The sequence below is a fragment of the Podarcis filfolensis genome, assembly GCF_964270895.1.
Source record: "Podarcis filfolensis genome assembly, chromosome: 14".
Classification (NCBI taxonomy): domain Eukaryota; kingdom Metazoa; phylum Chordata; class Lepidosauria; order Squamata; family Lacertidae; genus Podarcis; species Podarcis filfolensis.
In genome coordinates this window covers 12,731,068-12,739,468 of record NC_139616.1, presented here as the reverse complement: position 1 = coordinate 12,739,468, position 8,401 = coordinate 12,731,068, and positions in this window count along the sequence as shown.

The window sequence follows — 8,401 nt, the reverse complement described above, 5'->3', positions numbered from 1 at the left end:
ATGTGAGTCGACCGGGAGGGCCTCCCCAGACCCTGGGGCTGGCAGGCGGGGAGGGAGGCAGACACGAGACGGAGCTGCGGAGAACAGCAGCAGCAGCACAAAAACAAAACAAAACTAAAAATAAATAAATTCAGATCATCATATTTCGTAGTGGAATTGAAACAGAAGGAGAGATTTCGGGAGGGCTTCGGTCGCGTGCTAGAATATCCGGGTGGGGTAAATAGAAGTTGATGGGAAGATCTGCACAACAAACTGGCTCCCACGCGCCCCCAGCGTACCTTTTGGGGAGAAGGGAAATAACGGGGAAATATGAATGTCACTAGCATTGAACTCCACCCCAGATACTGTGATGTATTTCGGGGGATGACTACCAAACTAAAATTGAACCACCGCAAGAAAGGTGTATCTGGTGCTTTTTAGCATTGGCCTGACACAAAAGCATTGGTAAAGTTGACTGTGTTTCTTACCCACTTCGCCAGAAAGTCACAGGACTGGTTACAGTATAAAAAACCCCAGAATCAGAACATTAAAAACCACCCCACCCAAAATCAATAATTTGCATAGCATATTACAGGAAGGACACCAAAGCCCATTATTCAATTTTCAAAGGCATCTTCCACAACCCGTGGAAATGTCAGGCTCACCTCTGTGTGAAGGGAGTTCCACATACTTGGGGCCAAAATGGAGAAGGCCCTGTCGTGAGCCTCTGTCCCATGAATCTCTTGAGAGCTGCAGAACCACTGGGAGTTTCTCTTCCGCTGATCTGCATCTTGGGCCTGGTCTTGGAGGCACTTTTTTCAGATATTCCATACAATTCAAATTATGATGCAATAAAATACAACATAAGAAATAAAAGAAGCAATTGTAATACAATTAGATATCAGGATTTAGTGTGATGGCTGTGCCACCTCCCATCTAAACCCAAAAACCCACCGACCCACCGTGGGTCACCTGAATGAAGCTCGCGGACCACAGTTTGCAAACCCCCGCCATAGAGAGCTTGTGCCCGTCGTGGTGATAGGTTTGCTTATCTGGAAACATGAAGCTGATCTTAGCTTTATTGATTTGACAGGGCTCCCACCCGATGTTCTGCTTTTGCTAACTTTGGCTTTTTGGGCAGAGGGGCTTCTTAATCTGTTCTTGGGGGTGATGGCGAGGATTTGGCTGGAGCAGTACTGAACTAAACATAAGCCTCAGGCTACTTTCTGTGTGGCTTGCTCAGCTCAACTCGCTTTAAATGAAGAAGTACACATGTAATTGATAATTAAATGCTAATGTTCTTGGCTGTTTCAGAACACAAGCTTTATTTGTCTATGGAAAAAAAAGGACTGGCTATCTGATGCTGGGGGGGCGGCAGTGGAATGCAGAGTTGTTGTTCCATTAAATCAGTAATAGTGGTAGTTTTCAAAAATATTTGCAAGCCAATTATGCACAATCCTATGCTAGTGTTGTAACTATTGATTTATAAACACGTTTGTTTTTTGGTATGCCTCTGTGTCTCCCATCTCTATAAGCATAGCTTATTGTATTTAGTCGTAGCTCTGTAAAAGCTTTTCGAAGTTGTGCAAAGGTCAATTCATTAAAATAAGATATGTGTTCATTGGCCTCTCTAAGTTTAAAATACAATGGGGCGCATGTAGATGTGCACATAGAGTTTAGATTGTTTTTAGTTGCTACTGCCCTTATGGTTCGTTTAAAAATATTTTTCTGGGAATATAAGGGAGCTTCTTTAATCTCAGTTACTGAGAGGTCATATTTGCCCATCAGTTGGGCAGCATGATGTACCCAGTTTTTAAGGGGTAATCCATTCGAGAGCTCAATCAGGCATTTTTTTGGTAGCCTAGTGTTGTCCATCTGTTGAACTCTAAACCAGTAACAGAGAATTCTTTTATCTATTTGGCTCTCTATGCTCAACATCGAATTTCCAACCTGACCATGGCAGATTGCACGTCTTTGGGTAAACCTAAAAGAACTCTTAAAAAATAATTCTGTGGGGGTTCCAAACCCGAGACCTTTGAGGTACTAATGATTTATAAAGCATTGACCCATTGCTCACTTGGAAGTACAGTGGTATCTTGGGTTACAGACACTTCAGGTTACAGATGCTTCAGGTTACAGACTCCGCTAACCCAAAAATAGTACCTCGGGTTAAGAACTTTGCTTCAGGATGAGAACAGAAATCATGCGGCAGCGGCACAGCGGCAGTGGGAAGCCCCATTAGCTAAAGTGGTACCTCAGGTTAAGAACAGTTTCAGGTTAAGAACGGACCTCCAGAACGAATTAAGTTCTTAACTCGAGATACCACTGTATATGGGCATATTATAGTCACATACTAAATAGGAAGGGGGAAAAAAGAGAGGTGAAGTTGTTTTGCTTCAATTCATTCTAGTTCACCTATTGGTGTGTTTCTAAAATAAATTCTCTGGATTTTTCGGATTCACGGTTAACATAATGTAGATTTAGGGACCAAATGGGGAGAAGCTCGGGGGTTGTGCTTGCAAAAAGTATAGCCATTTGAAGGTTTCTGAGTGTTTTATTTTTTTAATGGAACTGAAATGTAGTCCCAAAAGTAACTATATCAAGGCATGCTGTGACATCCTTAATGATACCAGGACTGCTTTATGCCAGAAGGTACCACTCTGGTTTCACTAAGCAGTCGGGATGCTTGAGGAACCTGTTATTTGCGAGTTCGGGTATGAAAGAGGCACATCACACCTAATGAGCACAGTTATCCTTCAGATTTCATGCTTCTCGGAATTTTGCAATGTAGAGCTCTGCCGAGAAGACCTATGGATGTGTGCTTATTAAGGAAGGGGTTTGCTTGCATGGAATACTGCCAAACTGAGCAGGATTTAACCCCACCGCTCATCAGCCTTCTGCTTTGACTGTGCATCTCTGTTCCCTGCTGGGAACAGGCATACATAGCCAACACAAGATTTGACCCTGCCCTTCTGCCCATCATACGATTTCATGAGTGACACCAGCTGATGGGCATGTGCGTCTGGCTTGGGGAAAAGGGCCTGAAGCCAAGATGGGCCTGTGGGCTTCAGGTTGCCCACCCCTGCCCCATAGAATCGCATATAAACCCACAGGCATGGAGGGGGCCCAGAGCTACAGTTCCCAGAGTGGTGTAACAGACAATCCCTCTTCCCAGAGATCTTTGGGAACTGTAGCTCTGTGAGGAGACTAGGGGTCTCCTAATGAAGTGGTACGATGCTGTGTTAAATGTATACTGCAGGTGGGACCTGTGAGTTCTTTTTGCACCTCCCTATCATTGTAATGGGACGCGGGTGGCACTGTGGGTTAAACCACATAGCCTAGGACTTGCTGATCAGAAGGTCGGCAGTTCGAATCCCCGCAACGGGGTGAGCTCCTGTTTCTCAGCCCCTGCTCCTGCCAACCTAGCAGTTCGAAAGCATGTCAAAGTGCAAGTAGATAAATAGGTACCGCTCTGGCGGGAAGGTAAACGGCGTTTCCGTGTGCTGCTCTGGTTTGCCAGAAGCGGCTTAGTCATGCTGGCCACATGACCCGGAAGCTGTACGCCGGCTCCCTCGGCCAATAAAGCGAGATGAGCGCCACAACCCCAGAGTCGGTCATGACTGGACCTAATGGTCAGGGGTCCCTTTACCTTTACCTTTATCATTGTAATAATAATAATAATAATAATAATAATAATAATAATAATAATAATAATAATATAAACAAAGTAGATACAGCAAGCCTGAAGTCTGCCAACTCCTGATGTACAGCTCAGAGCTGCTCAGATTCTTTCCTGAGTCTCTATATGAGGTTTAGGAGGAACATCTGAATGCAGCCGCTCTCTATTTCTTCTTCATTGCATTCTAAGTGTAACTGGAAAAGTTTCGGACGCTTGCAGCTGGAAAAGTTTCAGTCACTAGCAATGAAAAGGAGATTTCTGCCGGTTGGGAGAGTGAAAAAGATGGGGGGTTGTTTGATTTTAGAGGGCATTGAGGGATAACAAGAGGCAGAAAGCATTTCCACTGTAAGAAAAATGAATGACACATGGAAGAAGAATTACAAGGTATTTTTTCCTTTAGCGTGTTGTAAAGCACCAAAGTCTCCGATGGCAGCAATATTTTTGCTTCTGGTTCACTGCTCAAACTATCGGGTTAGCTACTTTCTAGTGGCAATTACATGTTAGTTCAGTTTAGTTATACTTGAAAGTTGGCCAGTTCCCGGGGAGCCCAGCGCTCAAGAAACAGTCTGATTGCTCTGTGGCTTGCGAGTTTTGTCTGATTTATCTAGGACGTTTGTCGACCAGCCAGTCAACAAGCTCCTTTGGGTGGTTCACACAGAGTTCAATCAATGAAAGATACCATAACAAAAATAAATAAAACATTAAAATCAATACGGTGTCTCGCATAAAGATAACCACAGCGGCATAGATTATGTTAAAACATTTTTAACCTAGCAGAATGATCTGTTCCAAGGGCAAAGGGTATAGTCACAAAAAAAGACCCAGGACACTGAAAAGATATTAATGTAGGTGCAAGATGAGCCTTGTCAGGGATGGCCTTTTCTAACTGGGGTGCCACCAGCAAGAAGGTCATCTCACTAAATACCCATATCACCTCTTTAGGCAGATGTTCCTGGAGAAAGACCTCTGATGAGGAGATCGATGTCACAGCTGTCTCCAAAGGACCCTCAGGTGGGACAAGGGCCAGGATTGAAACTGACGGGGAGACATACCAAAAGGAACGAGAGCTTTATTTATTTATGCCACTACAGCAGCAAGAATGTTGATTGCACAAAATTGGAAGACTGGAGAAATACCAACTAAAGCACAATGGCAAGAGAAGTTGATGCACTATGCAGAACTGGCAAAAATGACAGAAAGACTAAGAGAAAAAGACAACAGAGACTTTGAAAAAGATTGGGAACCATTCATATTGTATTTGCAGAAACAAAGAAAGGCAACAGACTTGATGGCAGGATTTAAATAAGCATCTACATTATTAGCATCAGAAAATGTTTGGAAGATAGTGAAATAAGATGATGTATTTAATTTTATTTTTATGTTTTTAAGGTTTGATGTTATGTTATTAATAACTTTTTCTGTTGAGAGATAGCAAAGCGGGTGAAAATAGAAACAAACCAGAAACGCAAGTTTTTTTTAAAAAAAGAAGCTGATGGAAAGGTGGGGGAACATATCAATGATGCATTTGGAAGCTGGGCAAACACTTCCAACAAAGGAAGGCATTGCATGGCTTTTACCAGGAGCTTCTTTGAATGATAGGTAAAAATAGACCCCTAATTCCTCTCCAGGGGTGTCAATAAATAAACAATGCCCTTTGGCTGAACAGAACACCTTTATGGTGGAGAGGGCAAATGGGGCACCACACCACTAAATTCAACCTGTCCTCATGCCTTTTCCCCTACAACTGGAGCAGGGTTGTCTATCAGCGTCCTCTTCCTTAGTCTCAGTTGTGTGCTTCTAGAACTCAGCAGGGTCATAGTGCTATTTTTTTTCCCTAGGAAAAGAGGTGCCAGAACTCACCATGAACACCTCCCTCATTCTCTTAGAATGCCAATGGCGCCCAACTGAGAGGTGCTGGAACTAATTCCTGGCGTGTTCCAGCTGAAAAAAAATCCCTGGTTGCTGATGTGGTTGACATCCAAGTTTCTTTCAAGAGGCAATGGAGTGTGCTTCTGGGGGCAAAGTCAAACTGCTGCATTAGCCACATGCTAATAATAAAATCAGCTAATAATAAAATCAGCAGTAGGCCTGGGGATGTCACAAATTTGCTGCCTCCTGTGACCACTGCCTGAGACAATGGTCTCATTCCTCATCATTATTGGGCTGGTTCTGGGATGATGATCTCTCTGATTTATTTCCCTGTTCAAGAGGCCGACATGAGGCTGGAGAGAGATTAAAAGAGCCTGCAGTTAAAATGAAGGACTTTGCCTACCATGGAGCCCACATCCCCCTGCCTCCTTTTTAAGCCCTTTTATGACCACGTAAGCACCAGAAGGGCAGAAAAAACGTTTTTACATTAATAAATAGTACAGACGTACCTTGGAAGTTGAACGGAATCCATTCCTGAAGTCCGTTCGACTCCCCAAATGTTTGAAAACCAAATTGCAGCTTCTGATTGGCTGCAGGAAGCTCCTGCAGCCAATCGGAAGCAGCGGACGCCCCATTGGATGTTTGGGTTCCAAAAGAATGTTCACAAACCAGATCAATCACTTCCGGGTTTGCGGCGTTCAGAAGCCAAAACGTCTGAGTTCCAGGGCATTTGGGATCCAAGATACGACTGTATTCTGATTGGCAAGATGGGAAGAAGTAGAGGCTGGCCCATTAGGGTGAATGTCGCACTGTTCCACCAGTCTGTCCTTTGCCAGCCTCTAGCTGTCTGGGCTTCTGACCATGGGTGCCAGCTCCTAGGAGCTAAGCCCCTTTGTCCCTCCTATATTTTGGGGGTGGGGGTGGGGGCCAAGCTCCACCATGCCCCCAAAGCATGGAGCCGAAGTGGAGCCTACCATGGCGTGCCTCCAATGACTGGCTCCTCCTCCTGCCGCATTGACTCAAGTGTTGTCCTTGAAGAACTCAGCAGTGAGGATTGGGACAGAGCTATAAATTAGTTGGCTTCACCTGCCCTTGACTCTGGCTCCATCTGCTGTTGACCTCCCTGCATTCCATCCTATCAGCTCCAAGGGATGCCACCTGCCAATACAGTGGTGCCTTGGTTCCTGAACAGCTTGGCTCCCGAACAAATCGGTTCCCGAACATCCAAACCTGGAAGTAAGTGTTCCGGTTTGCGAATGTTTTTCGGAAGCCGAACATCCAACATGGCTTCTGCAGCTTCCGACTGAGTTCAGGAAGCTCCTGCAGCCAATTGGAAGCCACACCTTGGTTTTCGAACAGTTTCGGGAGTCGAATGGACTCCCAGAATGGATTAAGTTTGAGAACCAAGGTACATCAAGCCTAAAGTGTCCAAAAAAGTGTCCTCTGTGGGTCCCAAACATTTATAGGGACTGCAGCCCCTGGGAGGGGAAGTTTAAACCTTCCCTCTCCAACCACAATCCCAACGAAAATTGCTGTTGCGCAGCAACTGGCATTAGCTAAACGACTCTCAGTGGTGTTAATTTCCTAATGCTAATTGTGGTGTTCGGAACAATTTGGCTCTGTATTGCTGCTGGGGAGGGAAGAGTTAAACTTCCCTCCTTGTACATGGCAGTCCTCATGAAAGCCTCCCCCCCACCCCTCAAATTGGACATTAAACTTTTGACATGCAGTTTCTGCCCATGAAATTAAAGCAGGTTTGGGGGAACCTGTTGCCCTCCAAATGTTGCAAGACTATAGCTCCCATCATCTCTAACCATTGGACATGCTGGCTAGAGCTGATGAATGGTGTAGTTCAAAAGCACCTGGGTCTCTCTTGATTTTAAATAGTCATTTTTGGCCCTTTGAGTGTTGTGAGATAAGACTGATGGTCTGCAACTTCCTGGAATTCAATGGGATAACAGCCCTGAGATTACACTATAATGGCTTTGGAGGTTGTGAACTAACAATGATTGCAAAGTGTGTCCAAGGGACTGCCCCTTTCCAAAATACACGGTGATAAGATTTCTGGAAGGTACAGTGCTGAGGATCTCGGGCTCTGACTTTGCAAATCCTCTTTTTTCTTTCTGCAAGATGATTTTACGAGCCTCACTGAGGGTCAGCCAAGAAGTGAAATAAGACCTCCTCCTTCTCCTCCTTACAAAACACATCTCAGGATGTGAAACTCGGGTTCATTTAACAGCTGCCTTTTTCTTTTTTTGGCATGTGTCTTAAAATGGTGGAACAGCTTTTATTTCCTTCTCTGCTGATGAGGAAAGGGGGACTCCGATTTCTGCCGGAATCTGTTCTCTGAAATTATTGTCATCTGCTGGAGTCGTGAGCCCATTTCTATGCAAATGAGATCACGGCTATCAGTTTGTGCCAGCTCCTTATCAAGTCACAAAGGACTTCTTAAAAAAAGAGGGGGGGGGGGAAGGAGGCAGAGGAAAAGCTGACTTTTTTCTTTCTAGCCTGGCCTCCCCAAACTCTATTAGGAGCCAGTCATGGAGCTAAGCAATCGTTCTCCTCCGGCTGCATTCCTCTGACAGGTGCAAAGCAGTCGGAAAGGAAAGAGGAATCAGACTGTCATCAACTCAAACCAAACAGGAATGCTTTCTTTATTTTCTTTATCTTTATCTTTTCTTTTAAAAAGCAGGACTTTAAAACAATGGAATACCTGTTCTCTGTCTGTCTGTCTCTCTCATAATGAGGTTTTTATTCATTTTCATCTTTAAGGTGTTTAACATGGTTGCATTGAGATATATCTTTGTAAATATTAGAGCACACGGCATGCAACGATGACATAAGAATAAAACAACTGATAAATGTTTCTGAATG